Genomic DNA, 24,762 nt, shown 5'->3' with positions numbered 1-24,762 from the left:
ATTGGTAATTGGCTTATGGGGACTTAAGAGTTGTTGAAGTAGTAGCACCTTTATGCGAATTGGGTGGGACATTTGTTGTGGTGAGTAATTTGATGTGTCACCTGTTTTTGTTGTGTCTTTGTCTTCAGTGGTGATAGTGAGATGTCTGGTGATTTTGTGGACAGCATTGTTGATAATGTGTTTGATATTGATTTGATTGATATTGTTTGTGTTAGTACCTGATAATAATTTTGTTTAGGTTGTAGGTGATTGCCCATGAAATTTAAATACCCTACTGATGTTTACACAATAAAGATCATTTTAACCCCCATCCTATAATTCAATGATGGCCATTGTAAAATTCCAGATTGTGTGGGGACTCTCTGAACAGACACTTCATGACTCATCTTTGCTAAGAGTCTGCTGTGTACAGACAATGTGCTTAGGGTAGAGATGGGCGAATTGATTCTAATGATTCTAACTTCGGGCGCGAGAACAACGTGTTACATGGGCCAGAGAACTCTGGGAAGGAGAAAGGAACACCCCCGATGACATCTGCAGACCTGTAAGCCAATCAGCAACCGGCAGGCTTATGTGATGTCACACAGCCCTATAAAACCCAGCCATTTTCTATCTCAGCACTTCACACTTCATGTTGTAGCATCCAGCTGCTGCTATTGTACTGTGCGATTCTTGCTGCAATCCCTCGCTGTTCTCTAAGGGGGTTCTATATACCCCAAATAGCAGTTCTATTTAGTGACAAAATCGAATAGGAAGAAATCTGTTTGACTTTCATGCATCTGCAGTAGTGATTGGTGGACCAATCCCTGGTTGTTCTTTAAGGGGGATCTGTATACCCCAAACACAGTTCTATTTAGTGACAAAATCGAAAAGGAAGAAATCTTCATGCATCTGCAGTAGTGAGCTGTCAGTTGTGGGTTGTCTGTATAACGCACATTGCAATACCTTTTGGGGGCTCTAGTTTACAGCCAGATTATTGTGTCAAATCCACGTAGTTTATACAGTGATTTTTGCTGAAATTACACTGTCAGTTGTGGGGTATCTGTATAACGCACATTGCAATACCTTTTGGGGGCTCTAGTTTACAGCCAGATCCACGTGTCAAATCCACGTAGTTTATAAAGTGATTTTCGCTGAAATTACACTGTCAGTTGTGGGGTATCTGTATAACGCACATTGCAATACCTTTTGGGGGCTCTAGTTTACAGCCAGATTCACGTGTCAAATCCACGTAGTTTATACAGTGATTTTTGCTGAAATTACACTGTCAGTTGTGGGGTATCTGTATAACGCACATTGCAATACCTTTTGGCGGCTCTAGTTTGCATCCTGATTTACGTATCAAATCTACATAGTTTATACAGTGTTTTTCGCTGAAATTACACTGTCAGTTGTGGGGTATCTGTATAACGCACATTGCAATACCTTTTGGGGGTTCTAGTTTACAGCCAGATTCACGTGTCAAATCCATGTAGTTTATACAGTGATTTCCACTGAAATTACACTGTCAGTTGTGGGGTATCTGTATAACGCACATTGCAATACCTTTTGGGGGCTCTAGTTTGTATCCAGATTTACGTATCAAATCTACATAGTTTATACAGTGATTTCCACTGAAATTACACTGTCAGTTGTGGGGTATCTATATAACGCACATTGCAATACCTTTTGGGGGCTCTAGTTTGTATCCAGATTTACGTATCAAATCTACATAGTTTATACAGTGATTTTCGCTGAAATTACACTGTCAGTTGTGGGGTATCTGTATAATGCACATTGCAATACCTTTTGGGGGCTCTATTTTACAGCCAGATTCACGTGTCAAATCCATGAAATTACACTGTCAGTTGTGGGGTATCTGTATAACGCACATTGCAATACCTTTTGGGGGCTCTAGTTTACAGCCAGATTTACGTGTGAAATCCACATAGTTTATACAGTGATTTTTGCTTAAATTACACTGTTATGTTACTTTCCAGCAGCCAGAGAGCTACTAGGTGGTCTGGGCTCAGCGCCACTATTCATCAAGGACAAAGTGTTTGAGGACAGTCAGCAGCTGCTTTGCAGTGAAAACTTGGGGCAGACTTCTACTGCTTCCTGCAGTAGACAGGCTGTGCATATTGACATCGGTGAGGAGAGTAGTGGTGACCGGGAAACGCAAATTGAAGTTGATGTAGCCGATCGCACTTGGGAGCCGGGTGTAGCAGGGGATTCATCATTGTCGGGCGAAGAGAGTGTCAGCTTGCGGAGCAGGCAGCAAACCGCCACTGTGGCTGTGAGTCAGCAGGGTGGCAGGAGTGCGAGGACGGGAGTCAAACATCCGCAGGGTACAAATCCCGATTCGCAGGCCCAAATAAGCAGTGGCACAGGGGCTCAGCGAGGCAGCGGCGATAGTAGTTGCTCAGTGCAGAGTGTTGGCGGTAAAATTACCACCTCAGCAGTGTGGCAGTTTTTTGTAAAGACACCAGAGGAGCCGAGCGTGGGTATATGTCGTATCTGCAGGCAGAAAGTAAAGCGTGGCCAGGGAGCTAACCTTGGCACCACGACTCTGCGCCAACACATGCAGCTTCACCATCCAATGGCCTGGGTGAAACGGGTGTCAGATGCGGTCCATCCTGCAGGCGCAGCAACAGCAGCAGCACCTAGTGGCACACATGCTGTTTCAGTAAGTCAAGGCTCCAGCACCTCTGCCGAAGGGAGCTGTTTGTCTTTGACATCATCTCCCAGTCCAGATGCTCCTGCTCCTCGCTACGCATGGTGCCAGCAGTCGTTGAGCGAGGCGATTACAAAAAGACAACTCTATGCTTCCAGCCATCCTAAGGTGCAGAAGCTGACCGTGCTCTTGTTGAAGTTGTTGGTACTGCAGTCCCTCCCTTTCCAAGTCATGGACTCTGCACCCTTCCGAGAACTAATGGCTTGTGCCGAACCGAGGTAGAGAGTTACAAGCTGCAATTTTTTTTCCAAAAAGGCTGTGCCAGCCCTGCACCAATGTGTACAACAGATATAGATCTATGTATTGATCTAGGTTTGCTGTTAGTGAACAGATTGCACATACTATAAGTCCATCCAGAGGAAATTCTGGGTTTTTGTGCATATTGGGTATGCGATAGAAGACTGGGATCCTTGAAAATGTATTCCTAAGGGCAGTATCGAATAGAGATTATAATTCTAATGTGTATTGTTCTGTAGAATTTTCTCATTGATTGTAATTGTTTCTTTGTATTTCACTCGGCAAAGATTTTTCTACACCACCATTTTGAAGGAACTTCTTTTTTCTCACTTCTTGGTTGTGGTTTTAATTTTGTGTGTTGCAATTTATCCTGTGCTGCCACCATGCTTCCAGCCATCCTAAGGTGCAGAAGCTGACCGTGCTCTTGTTGAAGTTGTTGGTACTGCAGTCCCTCCCTTTCCAAGTCATGGACTCTGCACCCTTCAGAGAACTAATGGCTTGTGCCGAACCGAGGTAGAGAGTTCCAAGCTGCAATTTTTTTTTCCAAAAAGGCTGTGCCAGCCCTGCACCAATATGTACAACAGAAGGTGGGCCAGTCCTTGAGCTTATCAGTTTCTTCCAAGGTGCACGGCATCGTGGACGTGTGGAGCTGTAATAATGGTCAGGGCCAGTATATGTCCTTTACGGCCCACTTGGTGAATGTGCTTCCCACCCAGCCACACCAACAACTTCCACAAGAGACGGCGCTTTCTCCACCACGTTGTCAAACTGCTGCTCCTGCGCCAGTGTCCACCTCCTCCTCCTTCTCCACCACCACCTCAGCCTCCACAAGTGCTGCTCCATCATACCACATGTGCAGGGCACAGCGGTGTCACGCAGTTCTACACCTGGTTTGCCTGGGTGAACGAAGTCACACAGGGGAGGAACTGCTCCACGTCTTGCAAGAAGAAATCAATGTGTGGCTTTCTCCGCAACAACTAAAAAATCATGCATGGCGCACATGTTCAATCTGGTGGTCAACAAGTTCCTGAAGTCTTACACCCATCTGCAAGACATTCTAAAAATGACCAGGATACTGTGCACGCACTTCACCCTTTCTTTAAAAGCCAAGCACAGCCTCCTCGAGTTGCAGCGCCAGAACGGCCTACCCCAACATATTCTGATATGCGATGTTTCCACCTGTTGGAATTCCAGCCTCCATATGTTAGACCGCCTGTATGAACAGAGAAAAGCCATTAATGATTTTTTGATGATGCAAGCGGACCGTAGTACTCCCCTGTGTAACTTTGATGTCAGCCACTGGCAGCTCATGCGTGACACCTGCCGTTTGCTCAGGCCTTTTGAAGAGGCCACGTTATTTGTCAGTCGCCAGGACTGCGGGATGAATAACGTCATTCCACTGCTTCATGTCCTGGAACTCATGCTGCAAAATCTGTCTGGTCAGGGCACTGGAGAAGTGGAGACTACATCTCATGGCCACATAAGTCCGGTGGGGGCTGAACTAGAGGAGGAGGAGGAGGACTTTGGAGCACAAGCAGAGTCTGGTGCAGGAGAGCAGGAGCAGGAGCATCCGGAGGAGGTAGAAGACGAGGCAGATGACCCAGAAGCACCGTGGCAGATATGGAGACCGGGAGTCCCTCAGAGTCACTTGCGCAGATGGCCGGCAGCATGCTGCTTTGCCTAACTAGTGACAGCCGAATAATCAACATCTGGCATAGGGATGTTTTGGCTCTCCAGCCTCCTGTACCCTCGCTACCGGTCCAAAATGGGTGACTTTTTTCCTGCTGCTGAGAGGAACAACTGGCATACTATAGAGAAATACTGAGCACACAGTTGGCCGTTGCCTATGTGCACCATTTTCCATCCTCTGTCAGGTCTGACCGGGGGATTCCTGGCAGTCATTGCTCACGTACTACTACCACGGCTGCTGCGGGGAGCTGGGGGGGTAGGAGCAATAGCAGTTCCATCAACAGTTGCTTAAGTCTGGATTCCTTAATGAGCAATTTCCTTACCCCCAGGAGAACCCACTTGTCCACCCGTAATGTGGAGAGACTGACCTTTGTCAAGTTGAATCAGGCTTGGATCGGTCAGGATTTCAACTCACCAATGCCTATTGCATCAGATTAGATCAGCCATGACGCCTCCTCCAAACGTTGAGAAATGAGTCGGGGTTCTAACTACCTGCCTCAGCTACTATTCTGATGCTGCCACCCGCCTGATGCCACACATCTGCTTCTGCCTCCTTTACCAGGGACTGGAATTGTCCGCCACCTTCACACTATATCATGGTGCCACTCTGCAGGCTCCTGCTGCTTCTGATGCTACCTTCACACTATATCATTGTGCCACTCTGCAGGCTCCTGCTGCTGCTGCTTCTGATGCTGCCTTCACACTATATCATTGTGCCACTCTGCGGGCTCCTGCTGTTTCTGATGCCACCAACACACTATATCATTGTGCCACTCTGTGGGCTCCTCCTGCTGTTGCTGCTACTGATGCCACCTTCACACTATATCATTGTGCCACTCTGTGGGCTCCTGCTGCTGCTTCTGATGCCACCATCACACTATATCATTGTGCCACTCTGCGGGCTCCTGATGCTTCTGATGCCACCTTCACATTATATCATTCTGTCACTCTGTGGGCTCCTGCTGCTTCTGATGCCACCAACACACTATATCATTGTGCCACTCTGTGGGCTCCTCCTGCTGCTGCTACTGATGCCACCTTCACACTATATCATTGTGCCACTCTGCGGGATCCTGCTGCTGCTGCTTCTGATGCCACCAACGCACTATATCATTGTGCCACTCTGCAGGCTCCTGCTGCTTCGGATGCTACCTTCACACTATATTATTGTGCCACTCTTCCGCTCTTGCTGCTTCTGATGCCACCTTTACACTATATCATTGTGCCACTCTGCGGGCTCCTGCTGCTTCTGATGCCACCAACGCACTATATAATTGTGCCACTCTGCGGGCTCCCCCTACTGCTGCTACTGATGCCACCTTCACACTATATCATTGTGCCACTCTGCAGGCTCCTGCTGCTTCTGATGCCACCTTCACACTATATCATTGTGCCACTCTGCAGGCACCTGCTGCTTTTGATGCCACCTTCACACTATATCATTGTGCCACTCTGTGGCTTTCCCTGTTGCTGCCACCATGTTGCTCACACCTGTGGACTCCTGCGGCTGCTTCTTCTGTCGCCACCTCCACACTCTTATCATTGTGCCAATTTGCGGCCTCCTGTTGCTGCTTCTGATGCCACCTCCACACTATATAATTGTGCCACTCTGTGGCTATCCCTGTTGCTGCCACCATGTTGCTACCACCTGTGGGCTCCTGCTGCTGCTTCTGCTCTGCCACCTCCACACTCTTATCATTGTGCCACTTTGTGGCCTACCATGTTTCCGCCACATCCATAATTTGTCATTGTGCCACTCTGCAGCCTACTGATGCTGCTGCCAACTGACCGCTGTCTCCCTGGAACACCCTGTGATTTCCATAATGCTGTTTTCACCCTCCATCACTCTATGACGTTGCCACTATGTTTGGTTTTCCCCTTCATTTCATCTGTCAGAAGGATGAAAAGCTTCAGGATTGATAGCCAAAAGCAGGAGTGGATACAGAACACAGAGGACATGCAAGTATCCCATTTGCTGCTCATCTCTATTCTGGATCAACTCCTGTTTGTTTTTGGCTTTAGCAATACTGATGGATTATTGACCATTGAAAGAGGACACTGATGCGTGAAAAGAAGGGCAAAATGATCAGTGACGTCAATGCAAAATTACTGCCGACATCCTCTGCACTCTTTTGGGGGGCTTTCCACATGTATCCACGTTTAACAGAACAGGTTCTGTCATAATCTATGGAATCATCTGATGTCAGTGTAAAAAGAGTGCATTCTTTGATGTTATAGTAGGATCTTGGCCCTCAGCTCGGTCCTTTCGAGCTGACGTTACCTTGTCAGGCTGCATTCCCGTTTTGCTTATTTGGGGAAGTTGGCCTATGTAAGTGCACATGGAAGTGAACAGTGAAGCGATTCTAAGAGGCGCGGCTGTCATGTGCGTGTCATACTAAAACACAGCATTGTTTGAAGACCAAACCATGCTTCCTATGCATATTTAAGCATGGCACAACGTTCTACAACACCCTACAGGCTCTCTGCAGCCAGGAAATACCTGTTTTTTAACGTGATTCGTTTTGATTCGATTCGGTGAATCGGGATGAAACTAATTTTAATAAATTCGCCCATCTCTAGCTTAGGGTATCAGGGTACAAGTTTATCTTAGCTTCTGAACATTATACTAGTATTAGACACATAGAAAAAGAGAGACGAGACAGATCAAAGATGAGTGATGATACCATCTATGAGATGGATTTAAAACACAATGGGGCACATTTACTTACCCGGCCCATTCGCGATCCAGCGGCGCGTTCTCTGCACAGGATTCGGGTCCGGATGGGATTTAAGATGGTAGTTCCTCCGCCGTCCACCAGGTGGCGCTGCAGCGCCGAAAATAATCTTAACGCCCCGGAATGCACCATCCCATAGAAGGTGAAGGTGAGCGCTCCCCAAGCGACACATTTCCGGTTTTTAAATGCGGCGGTTTTTCCGAATACGTCGGGTTTTCGTTCGGCCACGCCCCCCCCATTTCTGTCGCGCGCATGCCGGCCCCGATGCGCCACAATCCGATCGCGTGCGCCAAAAACCCGGGGCAATTCATGTACAAGCGGCGCAAATCGGAAATATTCGGGTAACACGTCGGGAAAACGCGAATCGGGCCCTTAGTAAATGACCCCCAATGAGATTTTCAGCTCTGTTACCCTATAGCATACACACAGTCAGTTCTGCTATTCCCCCCACCCCCTGACCTGGATAAAGACCTTATCTGTCTGTAGCTAGTAGAGTAAGTCTCTACACACTACTGCTTTCCAACTGGAAGTGTCTGTGTCTAAGCTGGTCTTGTAATGCAGTGGGTAGGGGCAGGATGCAGAGAGCAGTGTGCAGACAACAGAAAAGCTATTCATGAGGAGAATCCAACCACAATCAGAAGATTCATGGTCTGATAGAGACAGGTTGGAATTATATCTGTGAAATGTTGGATTTTTATTGATAGGAGCTGTTATTTTATTATCCTGAGTATATTTAAAGGGGTTGTCCACTTTCAGCAAATATTTGATATGATTTGTGTAAGGAAAAGTTATTATTATGTTATTATACAATTTTCAAATTTACTTATCAATTCCTCACATTTTTATAGATCTCTGCTTGCTGTCCTGCTTTAAAAGCTTCTATTCTTACGTCCAGTAGATAGAAATCTGTCCATGTAATGTGGTGCACGTGCTCCTATTACTCTCTGTGATAATAATGGTCGCGCACATGCATGTCCATCACATCACATGGACAGATTTCTATACACTGGAAGTAAACAAAGAAACTTTATATAGAATGACAACAAACAGAGATCTAGAAATTGGTGAGGAATTGATACAGAAAGTATATTTGAAAATTGTATAACTTTTCCTTACATAAACCATATCAAATATTTGCTGCAAATCAATTAGGCTACATTCACACTAACGTCTGGAGGACGTATAAATGGCCGACGTATATATACGGCCGATATACGTCCTCCATACACGTCAATGGGCGCGCGGCGCCCTACGGGAGCGGTATGGTGCAGCACACGTGCAGCACCGTACCGCTCCGTACCCGGAAAAAGATAGGACCAGTCCTATTTTTTGCCGTAATACGGCGCCGTGCCCCATTACTTCCTATGGAGAGGGGTGGGGGTGAGCTGCGCTCACCTCCTCGTGCACTGCCGTTGCCCGCTACGGTACGGTACAGGCGGGCAACGGCAGTGTGAATGTAGCCTTAGAGGTAAGGAGTTCAAATAATCTATCACCTTTGACATTGTTTTCTTTTTATCCCCATATTTTATATTTTAAGTTCATTGGTGGTTTCTCTGATTCCATCCAAATTTTTTAGCTTTTTTCTCTTTAATTTCTTTCTCTAATCTATAACTGCTTTTGTTTCCTATGTTTTGATTTCTAATTCTTGTAATGTCAGTTCATTTATCAAATCTTCCTCTAGTGTTTTATTGAAAATGGGGAGAAAGAAAAAGAAGGGAGACAAACAGGTGCTTTCCTAGTGTAGTAGGTCAAATAAAATGACCAATTGTTGCACGTAGGCCTAAATCCATTCCAGGTGATGGATCACCTTTATCATCTGGGCCTGTAACTGAGGAGACAATTGATTTTGGAATTTGTATTGAACCTGATCATCATGAAACTATGACTTTTCATCTGATTTCTTCTCCCAAGTTTCCAGTCATTCTAGGAATTCCATGGTTTGCTATACATAATCCTTTTATCAACTGGGAATCAAGGTCGGTTACCTTTCCATCTAAATACTGCTATATAAATAAAGATTATTATTATTATTATTATTATTATTATTATTATTATTATTATGGAGGCAGTGAACTAGTAGTAGATTAAAGGTGCTGCAGTTAAAACTATGTTAGTTGGATCTTGGGATGGAGCTGGCGCTCCGCTTCCAGGCGAGCTTTCGCCAATCCAAGCCCCTGTCTCTAGGCTACTCCCCAAACAGCACTTCTAAGAACCTTTTGTATAAGATCAAGTGTAGTAGCGTTCTTATAAGTTTGGGATATGGCAGGTGAGGGGAATGTAAACAGATGCGCAAGAAGCGCTGAAATAATATCGGTAAATGATAAAAGTTTGCCAGTATATTTTGTGGATTACACAGCAGGGTGGCGACAAAGTTAACAAGTTTGATGTGGAATGCCCTGTAATAGCTCTTGGGCGGTGTGCCTTTTATCGCCTAGGCTCAGCAGTTTGAGCACCGCCTGCTGTCGCTTAGCGACGGCACTGCTGCTGTGCCTAGAGCTACCGACTGATGGCGCCATGCCCACGGATGGTAATTCGGAGGAGGAGGTGGAGGAGGGGTGGGAGGAGGAGGAGGTATAGTAGGCCTTTGAGACCTGGACCGAGGTAGGCCCCGCAATCCTCTGCGTCGGCAGTATATGACCAGCCCCAGGGTCAGACTCGGTCCCAGCCTGCACCAAGTTAAGTGTAGAAGCGTTCTTATAAGTTTGGGATATGGCGGGTGAGGGGAATGTAAACAGATGTGCAAGAAGCGCTGAAATAATATCCGTAAATGGTAAAAGTTTGCCAGTATATTTTGTGGATAACACAGCAGGATGGCGACAAAGTTAACAACTTTGATGTGGAATCCATGGAAACAACCCAAATTTCTGCCTGACACACCTCGTTTGATAAGGGGACGATGTATGGAGGCAGCTATATGGACGACTTTTGGAGGTAGCAATGGAGACAACGTGTGGAGGCTGCTATGGAGACAATTTAATTTGGATAGTGCCTGTATGTGGCAGTCCAAAAAAGTTTTCAAACCAGAGGAGCAGGTAGGTGGCCCTCCAGAAAAATGAAATAGATTGAGTGCCTGTATGTGGCAGTCCAAAAAAGTTTTCAAACCAGAGGAGCAGGTAGGTGGCCCTCCAGAAAAATGAAATAGATTGAGTGACTGTATGTGGCAGTCCAAAAAAGTTTTCAAACCAGAGGAGCAGGTAGGTGGCCCTCCAGAAAAATGAAATAGATTGAGTGCCTGTATGTGGCAGTCCAAAAAAGTTTTCAAACCAGAGGAGCAGGTAAGTGGCCCTCCAGAAAAATGAAATAGATTGAGTGCCTGTATGTGGCAGTCCAAAAAAGTTTTCAAACCAGAGGATCAGGTAGGTGGCCCTCCAGAAAAATTGAATAGATTGAGTGCCTGTATGTGGCACTCCCAAAAATTGTTTAAAACAGAGGACCGGGTAGGTGGCCCTCCAGAAAAATTAAATACATAAAGTACTATAGCTAGAGCCAGTGGGCCCTGTCAAAAAATAGCCAGTTTCCTCTGCTTTAGTGTACAAAGAGGAGGAGAAGGAGGAAAATGAGGAGGAAGAGTGCATAAATTATTCAGGTTGAGCTTCCTTCACCTGGTGGAGATTGGAAATTATGAGAAATCCAGGCTTTATTCATCTTAATAAGCGTCAGCCTGTCAGAGCTGTCAGTCTACAGGCGTGTACGCTTATCGGTGATGATGCCACCAGCTGCACTGAAAACCCGCTCGGACAACACGCTAGCGGCAGGGCAGGCAAGAACCTCCAAGGCGTACAGCGCCAGTTCGTGCCACATGTCCAGCTTTGAAACCCAGTAGTTGTAGGGAGCTGTGTGATCATTTAGGACGATGGTATGGTCAGCTACGTACTCCCTCACCATCTTTCTGTAAAGATCAGCCCTACTCTGCCGAGACTGGGGACAGGTGACAGTGTCTTGCTGGGGTGACATAAAGCTGGCAAAAGCCTTGTAAAGCATACCCTTGCCAGTGCTGGACAAGCTGCCTGCTCACCTACTCTCCCTCGCTACTTGTCCCGCAGAACTACGCACTCTGCCGCTAGCGCTGTCAGAAGGGAAATACTGTTTCAGCTTGTGCACCAGGGCCTGCTGGTATTCGTGCATTCTCACACTCCTTTCCTCTCCAGGGATGAGAGTGGAAAGATTTTGCTTGTACCGTGGGTCCAGGAGAGTGAACACCCAGTAATCGGTGCTGGAATAAATTCTTTGAACGCGAGGGTCACGGGATAGGCAGCCTAGCATGAAATCTGCCATATGCGCCAGAGTACCAACGCGTAAGAATTCACTCCCCTCACTGGCCTGACTGTCCATTTCCTCCTCCTCCAACTCCTCCAACTCCTCTTCTTCTGCCCATACAAGCTGAACAGTGAAGGACTTAACAATGGTCCCCTCTTGTGTCTCGCCAACATTCTCCTCCTCTTCCTCCTCATCCTCCTCCACCTCCTCCGATATGCGCTGAGAAACAGACCTAAGGGTGCTTTGGCTATCAACAAGGGAATCTTCTTCCCCCGTCTCTTGTGACGAGCGCAAAGCTTCCGACTTCATGCTGATCAGAGAGTTTTTCAACAGGCCAAGCAGCGGGATGGTGAGGCTGATGGCGGCATCGTCACTGACCATCTGTGTTGACTCCTCGAAGTTACTCAGCACCTGTCAGATATCAAACATCCACGTCCACTCCTCATTGTAGACTTGAGGAAGCTGACTGACCTGACTACCAGTTCTGGTGGAAGTTGACATCAGGCAGTCTACAATCGCTCTGCACTGCTGGTAAACTCTGGATAACATGGTTAATGTTGAATTCCACCTCGTGGGCACGTCGCACAACAGTCGGTGAGCGGGCAGTTGGAGGCGGCGCTGCGCTGCCCTGAGAGTGGCAGCATCTGTGCTGGACTTCCTGAAATGCGCACAGATGCGGCGCACCTTCGTGAGCAAATCAGACAGATTGGGGTATGTCTTGAGGAAACGCTGAACTATCAGATTTAACACATGGGCCAGGCATGGCACATGTGTCGGTCTGCCGAGTTGCAGAGCCGCCACCAGGTTACGGCCGTTGTCACACACAACCATGCCTTGCTTCAGGTTCAGCGGTGCCAGCCACAGATCATTCTGCGCCGTGATGCCCTGTAATAGTTCTTGGGCGGTGTGCCTTTTATCGCCTAGGCTCAGCAGTTTGAGCACCGCCTGCTGTCGCTTAGCGACGGCACTGCTGCTGTGCCTAGAGCTAGCGACTGATGGCGCCATGCCCACGGATGGTAGTTCGGAGGAGGAGGTGGAGGAGGGGTGGGAGGAGGAGGAGGCATAGTATGCCTGAAAGACCTGGACCGAGGTAGGCCCCGCAATCCTCGGCGTCGGCAGTATATGACCAGCCGCAGGGTCAGACTCGGTCCCAGCCTCCACCAAGTTAACCCAATGTGCCGTCAGCGATATATAGTGGCCCTGCCCGGCAGCACCCGTCCACGTGTCCGTGGTCAGGTGGACCTTGTCAGAAACGGCGTTGGTCAGGGCACGGATGATGTTGTCTGACACGTGCTGGTGCAGGGCTGGGACGGCACATCGGGAAAAGTAGTGGCGGCTGGGGACCGAATACCGAGGGGCGGCCGCCGCCATGAGGTTGCGAAAGGCCTCGGTCTCTACTAGCCTATAGGGCAGCATCTCCAGGCTAAGCAATCTGGAGATGTGGACATTAAGGGCTTGGGCGTGCGGGTGGGTTGCACTATATCAGCTGACACAGGGGAAGGAGCAGTGGTGTGCACGGCCGGAGGTGAACGGGCTTGGTGCCACTGAGCGGGGTGTTTAGCATTCATAGGCCTGCGCATACTGGTGGTAGTTAAGCTCGTAGTGGTGGAACCCCTGCTGATCCTGTTTTGGCAAAGGTTGCACACCACAGTCCGTCGGTCATCCGGTGTTTCCTTAAAGAACCTCCAGACTTCTGAAAATCTAGCACTCGCCGCGGGAGCCCTCGCCACGGGAGCTTCACTACGTGACACATTTGGCGCTGATGCACCTGCTCTGGCCCTGCCTCTCTGTCTGGCCCCACCACTGCCTCTTCCAACCTGTTCTGGTCGAGGACTCTCCTCCGTCTCAGAAGCACTGTGTTCACCCGGCCTCCCAACCCAGCTTGGGTCTGTCACCTCATCATCCTCCGATCCCTCAGTCTGCTCCCCCCTCGGACTTCCTGCCCTGACAACAACTTCACCACTGTCTGACAACCGTGTCTCCTCATCGTCGGACACCTCTTTACACACTTCTTCCACTACGTCAAGAAGGTCATCATCACCCACAGACTGCGACTGGTGGAAAACCTGGGCATCGGAAAATTGCTCAGCAGCAACCGGACAAGTGGTTTGTGACTGTAGGAAGGGTCCAGAAAACAGTTCCTCAGGGTATGCCGGTTCAAATGCCAAATTTTCCTGGGAGGGGGCAGACTGGGGGGGAGGAGGCTGAGGTACAGGAGCTGGAGGAGTGCCGATTTCGGTGACATGGGTGGACTGCGTGGAAGACTGACTGGTGGACAAATTGCTCGAAGCATTGTCGGCAATCCACGACATCACCTGTTCGCACTGTTCTGGCCTCAACAGTGCTCTACCACGAGTCCCAGTAACTTCAGACATGAACCTAGGGAGTGTAGCTCTGCGGCGTTCCCCTGCTCCCTCATCAGCAGGTGGTGTCTCACCCCGCCCAGGACCACGGCCTCTGACCCCTGCAGTAGTTGGACGCCCACGTCCCCGCCCTCGTCCTCTACCCCTAGCCCTCGGGTTAAACATTTTGAAAGTGAAAGTTATAACTTTAATTTTTTTTTAACTTTTTTTGTGTTTTTTTGTGTTTTTTTTTTTTTTTTGTGTTTTTTAGTTTTTAAAACCAAACGATGCTATCCTATTGCTATGGCTATTTTCTAGCCAAGTATGAAAGCACACTGCTATGCCAGATGAAATGACGCTGAGTTATGAAAAAATAAGCGTAAAATAAAAAGGAAATGGCAGACTGTGCCTAATTGAAATCCAACCCCTAATAAATTTTCCCACTTCGGTCTTTGCGATGGATATGTGCGTCACTAAGCGCTAAACACAACGGTCGCAAGTCTCACTACAAATTCCTCACAATTTGGTAGTAGATGCACTGCAGCAAGGACAGCCACCAGCAGATCAACCAGAAATAAAATATATATAACGCTATTGTAGGCGTAAGTAAGCCGTTTGGATTCTCCTTTGGCTATTTTCTAGCCAAGTATGAAAGCACACTGATGAGATGACGCTGAGTTATGAAAAAATAAAGGTAAAATAGAAAGAAACTGGCAGACTGTGCCTAATTGAAATCCAACCCCTAATAAATTTTCCCACTTCGGTCTTTGCGATGGATATGTGCGTCACTAAGCGCTAAACACAACGGTCGCAAGTCTCACTACAAATTCCTCACAATTTGGTAGTAGATGCACTGCAGCAAGGACAGCCACCAGCAGATCAACCAGAAATAAAATATATATAACGCTATTGTAGGCGTAAGTAAGCTGTTTGGATTCTCCTTTGGCTATTTTCTAGCCAAGTATAAAAGCACACTGATGAGATGACGCTGAGTTATGAAAAAATAAAGGTAAAATAAAAAGAAACTGGCAGACAGTGCCTAATTGAAATCCAACCCCTAATAAATGTTCCCACTTCGGTCTTTGCGATGCATATGTGCGTCACTAAGCGCTAAACACAATGGTCGCTAGTCTCACTACAAATTCCTCACAATTTGGTAGTAGATGCACTGCAGCAAGGACAGCCACCAGCAGATCAACCAGAAATAAAATATATATAACGCTATTGTAGGCGTAAGTAAGCCGTTTGGATTCTCCTTTGGCTATTTTCTAGCCAAGTATGAAAGCACACTGATGAGATGACGCTGAGTTTTGAAAAAATAAACGTAAAATAAAAAGGAAATGGCAGACTGTGCCTAATTGAAATCCAACCCCTAATAAATTTTCCCACTTCGGTCTTTGCGATGGATATGTGCGTCCCTAAGCGCTAAACACAGCGGTCGCAAGTCTCACTACAAATTCCTCACAATTTGGTAGTAGATGCACTGCAGCAAGGACAGCCACCAGCAGATCAACTAGAAATAAAATATATATAACGCTATTGTAGGCGTAAGTAAGCCGTTTGGATTCTCCTTTGGCTATTTTCTAGCCAAGTATGAAAGCACACTGATGAGATGACGCTGAGTTATGAAAAAATAAAGGTAAAATAAAAAGAAACTGGCAGACTGTGCCTAATTGAAATCCAACCCCTAATAAATTTTCCCACTTCGGTCTTTGCGATGGATATGTGCGTCACTAAGCGCTAAACACAACGGTCGCAAGTCTCACTACAAATTCCTCACAATTTGGTAGTAGATGCACTGCAGCAAGGACAGCCACCAGCAGATCAACCAGAAATAAAATATATATAACGCTATTGTAGGCGTAAGTAAGCCGTTTGGATTCTCCTTTGGCTATTTTCTAGCCAAGTATGAAAGCACACTGATGAGATGACGCTGAGTTATGAAAAAATAAAGGTAAAATAAAAAGAAACTGGCAGACTGTGCCTAATTGAAATCCAACCCCTAATAAATTTTCCCACTTCGGTCTTTGCGATGGATATGTGCGTCACTAAGCGCTAAACACAGCGGTCGCAAGTCTCACTACAAATTCCTCACAATTTGGTAGTAGATGCACTGCAGTAAGGACAGCCACCAGCAGATCAACCAGAAATAAAATATATATAACGCTATTGTAGGCGTAAGTAAGCCGTTTGGATTCTCCTTTGGCTATTTTCTAGCCAAGTATGAAAGCACACTGCTATGCCAGATGAGATGACGCTGAGTTATGAAAAAATAAACGTAAAATAAAAAGTAAATGGCAGACTGTGCCTAATTGAAATCAAACCCCTAATACATTTTCCCACTTTGGTGTTTGAGGTGGATATGTGTGTCACTAAGAGCTAAACACAACGGTAGCAAGTCCCCCTGCAAATTCCTCACAATATGGTACTAGCTGCAAATAAAAAAAAAAAAAAGTATAACGTTATTGTAGCCCTAAGAAGGGCTGTTGGGTTCTTGTAGACTCACTCCTGCCTAACAGTAAGCTAATAGAACACCCTAACGCTATCCCTGCAGCAGCAGCAGCTCTCTCCCTAGCGGCATCCAGACACAGAATGATCCGAGCAGCGCAGGCAGGGGCTAGTCTATTCCAGGGTCACCTGATCTGGCCAGCCAACCACTGCTATCGACGTGTAAGGGTACCACGTCATGCTGGGTGGAGTGCAGAGTCTCCTGGCTTCTGATTGGCTCTGTTTCTGGCCGCCAAAAAGCAAAACGGCGGGAGCTGCCATTTTCTCGAGCGGGCGAAGTATTCGTCCGAGCAACGAGCAGTTTCGAGTACGCTAATGCTCGAACGAGCATCAAGCTCGGACGAGTATGTTCGCTCATCTCTATTTATAATCAATCTCCTGACCGATGAAGCTCTTGCATGGGCCTCGCCTTATGTGGAAAAGAACAGTGACCTCCTCAATGACTTGGAAACTTTTACCAAAGCTATGGATCAAGTTTTTGATGACCCTAATCGTTGTGCCACTGCTGAAAACAAATTACATAATCTGCGTCAAGGACGACGCTCTGTTGCTGAATATATGGCAGAATTTGTCGCTGGGTAGCTGACACCAAATGGGATTTACCAGCCCAGAAGAGTCAATTTCGACAAGGGTTATCAGAACAAGTGAAAGATGAGGTTGCCAGAGTGGAGGCCCCTGATAGTTTTGAGGAATTTGTTAAACTGTGTATCCAAATTGATAAGAGACTTACAGAACGTAGGATTGAAAAGTTGAGAATCTTTGGAAACAATCCGACCTACTCTTTCAGCCAATCTACACAACAAAAGACTGAAACAACACCTGAACCTATGCAGATTGATGTAATCCACAAACCTCTTACTGCAGTTGGGAAAGAAAGGCGCCATACTGAAAATCTTTGTCTTTATTGTGGAGAATTGGGACATTATGCCATCCACTGTCCAAATAAGTTCCAAAGGACTGTAGTCTGCATAAGTGGGAAGTCAGTAAACAATGTTGAACTTTCTACACTACCAGATTCTGCTTCTCAGTCTATCTCCTCTGTAACTCAAGACAAAGATAATTCATCTCATTTTGTCAATCCTATACAAATCACCATTGGGAGCCGTACGTTACAATGTTCTGCTATGTTGGATTCTGGTGCAGGGGGTAATTTTATGGACTTACAGTTTGCACTTGACCATAATATTGCACGTAGGCCTAAATCCATTCCAATTGAAATGGAAACAGTTGATGGATCACCTTTATCATCTGGGCCTGTAACTGAGGAGACAATTGATCTTGGAATTTGTATTGAACCTGATCATCATGAAACTATGACTTTTCACCTGATTTCTTCTCCCAAGTTTCCAGTCATTCTAGGAATTCCATGGTTTGCTATACATAATCCTTTTATCAACTGGGAATCAAGGTCGGTTACCTTTCCATCTAAATACTGCAAGGACAATTGTCATATGAATCTGTTTATCCAAAAGCAAATGCAAGTCTCTGAGATTTCTCTTCAAAAGGACATGTTGCCACCTCAGTACCAACAATTCAATGATGTCTGCAGCAAGAAAAAAGCTGATCAGCTACCTCCTCATCGCCCTTATGATTGTCCTATTGAGTTGCTTCCTGGAGCTGCTATTCCTTTTGGGCGAATTTACAGTCTCTCTGAACCAGAATTAAAAGTACTCAGAGAATACATTGATGAAAATTTAAAGAAAGGCTTTATTCGTCCACTTTCCTCCCCAGCTGGTGCACCCTTGTTCTTTGTAGAAAAGAAAGACTCATCCTTGCGGCCATGTATCGACTACAGAGAACTAAATAAGATTACTATTAAAAATCGTTACCCTTTTCCCCTGATTCCTGAGTTACTGGAAAGACTGCGCTGTGCCAAGATATTTACCAAACTTGATTTAAGAGGGGCATACAATCTCATACGTGTTCATCCAGGGGATGAGTGGAAGACAGCCTTCAGAACAAGATATGGACATTTTGAATACCTGGTTATGTCTATTGGCTTATCCAATGCCCCAGCCACCTTCCAGTATTTTATAAATGATGTGTTTCGAGACTTCTTGGATCAATTTGTTGTGATATATCTTGATGACATTCTAATATTTTCTGACACCTTGCAGGAACACCGCAGACATGTTATGTTAGTCTTGGAACGTTTACGGGAGAATCATCTTTATATTAAATTAGAGAAGTGTGAATTTGAACAAACCAGAATCCAAGTTCTGGGACATATCATATCTCCTGAAGGCCTATGTATGGATCCTGGTAAAATCAAAGCTGTTGTGGATTGGCCTGTCCCCAAAAATGTTAAAGATATTCAGAGGTTTGTTGGCTTTGCAAATTTTTACAGGAGATTCATAAAGGACTTTTCTAAGGTAATTTTTCCAATCACTTCACTCACAAAGAAAACCCAAGCATTTTTGTGGTCTCCAGAGGCACAGGGGGCTTTTGATAAATTAAAAACTCTTTTTACTTCTGCACCCATACTGGTTCATCCAAATCCTGAATTGCCATTTGTTGTGGAGGTAGATGCCTCAGACGCTGCTGTGGGAGCTGTTCTGCAGAAAGGAACTATGACATTGGAAATAAAGAACTGTTGGCCATTAAAATTGCCTTCTCTGAATGGAGACATCTTTTGGAAGGTGCAAATCATCCTGTAATTGTCCTAACGGATCACAGGAATTTAGAATTTATTCGTACTACCAGGAGATTATCTGCAAGACAAGCACGGTGGGCCTTATTTTTCTCTAGATTTAATTTCATTATTTCTTATCGACCAGGCTCAAGGAATGGCAAGGCTGATGCCTTATCTAGGATTCTTGATGAACCCAAGGAGGGGTCTAAGACAGAATCAACCATCTTATCTTCCAAAAATTTTGTAGGAATACTTGACTCCAAAGAGCTTTTAACAAAGATCAAAGATGGATATCAGAATGACTCATTCCTCAATCACCCTTCTCAGGATGTGATTCTTTCCTTCAAAGAGGGGTTCTGGAAGCAGGACAACAGACTATATATCCCTGAATCTGCTCGACTTGAAGTCTTAAAGCTGATCCATGATTCAAAACTTGCAGAGCATCTAGGAGTTATGAAAACTTATGAACTGTTGCTTCGTTCATTTTGGTGGCCCAATTGTAAAAATGATGTAAAGAAGTATGTTTCATCCTGTTTAACATGTGCACAAAACAAGACTCCACGTTCTCCCCCTCTAGGTCTTCTTCAAACACTGCAAGTTCCATCCAGGCCTTGGGGATCAATTTCCATGGATTTTATTGTGGATCTTCCTCCTTCTAAAGAAATGACCACCATCCTTGTTGTTGTGGACCGACTCACAAAAATGGCCCATTTTATACCAACCAAACGAATCCCGACTGCTGAACAAACTGCAGAATTAATGATAAAGGAGATTTTTAGGCTGCACCTTATACCAGACAATGTAATCTCAGATAGAGGTGTGCAGTTCACATCCAGATTTTGGAAGAAGTTTTGTACAGCCTTAGGAATCAAAGTTAATTTATGTTCTGCTTTTCATCCTCAGTCAAATGGCCAGACTGAAAGGACTAACCAAACTCTTGAACAATATCTCCGCTGCTTTATTTCTTATCTTCAAGATGATTGGGTGGACTATTTACCAACAGCAGAATTTGCTTACAACAATTCCAAACATAGTTCTACATCTGAAAGCCCATTTTATTCGAACTTTGGCTTACATCCTGTGTTTATTCCTAACCTTCCATATTCTACATCTGCTCCTGCAGTTACTGACAGACTAACATTACATGAAACTTAGAAAAAACTAATTGAAATGTTACAGGAAGCCCAAGAAAACTACAAAAAGGCGGCAGATAAACATCGCAAGACTCCTCCTACCATAAATGTAGGTGATAAGGTTTGGTTATCTACTAAAATTTCGGAAAACGCATGTTCCTTCTCCCAAATTGGGCCAGAAATTAATTGGACCTTTCTAAGTTTCTGCTCAAATTAGCCAAGTTGCCTTCCGTTTGAAACTCCCCAAAAGTCTGAAAATACATCCTGTGTTCCATGTATCATTGCTTAAACCATTCATTGAAAACCCCTTTCCAGGACGAAATCAACCACCTCCTGCACCAGTAAAGATCCAAGGGGAAGAGGAATATGTTGTGGATAAAATCCTGGATTCTAAAATTTCAAGAGGTTGTTTGCAGTATCTAGTGCAATGGAAGGGGTATGGACCAGAAGAAAATTCTTGGGAGCCAGAAAATAATGTTCATGCCCCTAGACTAACAAAAGCTTTTCATCAGAGACATCCAGAAAAGCCAGCCCCTAGGATGTCCAGAGGCCATCCTGAAAGGAGGGGACTACTGTCAGGACTTGAACCGGCGGACTCCGCTGTCCCAGGCTGCAGCTCTACCAACTGAGCTAAGCAACAAGCTGGACAGCTCCAGTGCTGATCCTTGGCCTAGTTTTTGACTTTCCTGTTCCTAGTTCCTGTTTTCCTGGCCTTGCTCCACCCCTTCCTAGATTGGACTTCCTATTTAAACCCAGCCTTGCCTATACATCCTTGCAAGATTATTGTGCTTCTAGCCTCTAGTCTAGCTTGTTTCCTTCTCTCCTGCGATTGACTCCTCTATTGTGCAACGACCACTGGCTTCCACCTGACTACGATACCTGCCTGCTCCCTCAATACTGACGCTGATCTTCTGTGCTACGACCTCCGGCTTCCACCTGACTACGATACCTGCCTGCTCCCTCAATACTGACGCTGATCTTCTGTGCTACGACCTCCGGCTTCCACCTGACTACGATACCTGCCTGCTCCCTCAATACTGACGCTGATCTTCTGTGCTACGACCTCCGGCTTCCTCCTGACTACGATACCTGCCTGCTCCTCTGTACTGCTAAGCCTCTCCTGTGTTCCGACCTCTGGCCTTCCTGACTACGATTCCTGCCTGCAATAACTCAAGTAAGTTACAACACTTAGACTCCAAAACCAGACCCAGATCGTTACATTGGCTTAATCCCACATCATGTTTTTAGATTTCTTGTATGTCATACTTGGTGTTAAGGGGGCTGCCTTTCAAGGTAGCAAAAGGAGGCATTGTTTTCCATTTAACACCTTGGAAAACGTATTTGCATACTTTATGGATTTCAAAACTTTCGTTATATAATTAGATATGTTAAATATTGCTGTAATGTCTTGAGTTCCCATATGTGTCTTATCTGCTTGATGTTTTATCTTCTAATTTACAGAATTTATCTAATCTTTTCTTTTTCATTATACCGCTATCTTCAATATTTCTCATTAATTGTACATTTTTTTTTTTCCTTCTGAAATTGGATACTCCTCTATGTGCATAGATTTCTTGGCTACAAGGTGTAATCTAAGAGGTGCTGTCTTGGTTCAGGGAAAGAAAATTACTGATATGTAATTACCTATTACTTCCTCACCTTTCAAATAATCAAAATAAATTATTAATGCAAAAATTTGTGTTCAAATGCTTGAAAATTAAATCTGCCTGAAGTAGGAACACTTAAAATCTAACTTTTATTATCATATTAAAATTTGAAGGCCACTCTTCAGTAAACTGAATGTTTATTCAGGCTAACCAGTGTGTGTCTCAGATCATAGGTTATTTCGTCCGTAATTCCACACTGGAATAAAGTGCTTTTGAATAGTGTTATCTAGTCCACCATGCGCAGCAACCAGCGTTATCTCCTTGAAGGTAGCTTCTAAAATAACGCCCCTCTTTGGTGCTTATGCACACAGTGGACCAAAGTGCTAGTGCAAAGTGAAGGTAGTGCTGAAGATAAAGTGCTACATTCCACTCTCATTTAAAATCCTAGCACTCAGCCGAGTAATAATTGTTCATTGGATGCTAATTCTGCCTTGGTCTGTTAGCATTCCTAATCTGCCTAACACATTCTACGCCTGACGCGTTTCTACAATCCCATTGTGCGGGTATTGTGTCATCAGAGGCATGTAAACATATGTAAGGATGTAAGTACAAGCGCGACTGCACATCACATTGTTTTCTCATGTGCAGCCGCCTGAAAGTTCTCGGCACTATCTGGCGCGCGCGAGCGCACGCCGAGAGTATAAAGGGAACCACCCACCCAGAGGGCGGTCCTCAACAGCCACCTGACCAATCCGGATTGGGGGGGGGGCGTTCCCAGAGAAGAGGGCTCGTACCGCAGAAGACCAATCGCGCTGCTTCCAGGTACAAGATACGGCATTTACAGGACCTCCCACTGAGTCCAGATAGCCGAGTGGAGAATCTAGTGCATCGGGAACCATGTCATTTGCCATGCCACCACCATGATCATGTCGTTAGGGTTCAGACATAATTTGTATTGGTCCCTATATTCTCCTAAACAGTTCATCTATATAGCGGGGGATCGTATTGCGGCACTACCATTATGCCTAAACAACAGAGCAGTAAGCAAAAAGCTTATCTGCCAGAGCAGGATCTCCAGGGAGAAGAGAAAACAAATTAATGACAAAATTGGGGTATGGTATTCGGGGTACTGTAGTAGGGCAAACAAGGCACCTCAGATAAGGCCTATATGTCAAGCCCCAAATATTACACATAGATGTAATGGCCAGAATTAGATGTTAGAGGATTCTGGTATCAACATATGTACCTCAAAAGATGGGTTAATATAACATAAATCAGAGAAAGCAAGCAAAGCTGACCATCTCATTCAGGCCCTGCGGCTTCTCTGTTAGTAGCGTACAAATCCATCTCGCCTCACGTTGGAGTAGGGTGCGATCCCAGTCGCCTCCACGTATTGGGGGTACAACCAGTTCCACACCCTGAAAGCCGATGCTTGAGGGATCTCCCCCATGCGTTTCCCACACATGTCGCGCGATGGTCGTGTCCTTTTCATTAATGATGTCCCTAATGTGTTCTCGAATGCGTACACGGAATTCCCTATGTGTCTTCCCTACATATTGAATCCCACATACGCATGTCAACAGGTAGATCACTCCACTGCTCCTGCAGTTAATAAACTGTCTGATCTTAAAGGAGCGATGAGTCACCGAACTTGTCACTGATCTCCCCACTGTAATAGATCCACATGCTTTACAGGAGCCGCATTTATGCGTACCCGGAGGAGGCTTTGGGAGCCATGTTTCCTGTGTAGCTGGTTTCAAATGGCTGTGTACCAATTTGTCCCTTATATTCTGGCCCCGCCTGTATGTGACCTTCGGGTATTCCCCAATTTGATCCCCCACATCTGGGTCCAATTTCAAAATCCTCCAATGAGTTGCTATAATATCTCTCACTTGCCTGTAATGGGAATCATAGGTCCCTATAATCCGAGTATCAGTCCCCTCGTTACTTCTCATTTTCGGAGAGAGGAGAGTGTCCCTATTGCTCTCAATAGCATGATGATGTGCTTCCTTAAGGACCTCATCCGGATATCCTCTCTCCTGAAATCTCGATCTTAAGTCGGATGCCGCAGATAGATATTGGGCCATATCCGAGCAGTTCCTCCTGACACGAAGGTACTGACCCTTTGGGATCCCCTTCTTTAGGGGCCTCGGATGCCAGCTGTTCCATTAAAGCAAGGAGTTGGTAGCAGTGGTTTTTCGATAAATATTTGTGGTGAGTCTACCAGATGACGTTTTTCTAATCGATAGGTCCAAGAAGGAAATTGTCTCCTGCTGAATTTCAAACGTGAAAAAGAGACCAATTTGATTACAGTTCAAGATAGCCACAAAATCCTTGAAAAGTTCTTGAGGTCCTTTCCACAAAATCAGGACGTCATCTTTAAATCTTACCCATAATAGGATATGGGATGTATACAATTCCAGATTTTCATTAAAAACAAGCTCCTTCTCCCACCAGCCCAGGAAGAGATTCGCGTACGTGGGGGCACACGGGCTCCCCATCGCCACTCCCCTGAGCTGGTGGTAGAATCGGCCATCGAACGTGAAAAAATTATGCTCCAGCACAAATTTTAGCAGTTGGAGAACAAATTCGTTATGGTCATTGAATTGGGTACCCCGAGAGCTCAGAAAGGTCCCCACGGCCCGATATCCGAACTCATGTGGTATGGAGTTATACAAAGCTTCCACATCAAGGCTAGCTAGATGTGTATCCGGATCCACATGCAGTCCCTCAATTCGTTTTAAAACATCCATAGTGTCTCTGACATAGGATGGTAACGCTAATACGAAGGGCCTTAAAATCTGATCCACATACAAGCTCGCATTTTGAGTCACACTGTCTATGCCAGAGACTATTGGACGACCCTTAAGGGGATTACATCCCTTATGAATTTTAGGGAGCCCATAGAA

This window comes from Engystomops pustulosus, chromosome 5 (assembly GCF_040894005.1).
Source record: "Engystomops pustulosus chromosome 5, aEngPut4.maternal, whole genome shotgun sequence".
NCBI classification, from domain to species: domain Eukaryota; kingdom Metazoa; phylum Chordata; class Amphibia; order Anura; family Leptodactylidae; genus Engystomops; species Engystomops pustulosus.
Note: the sequence above shows the minus strand (reverse complement) of the source record.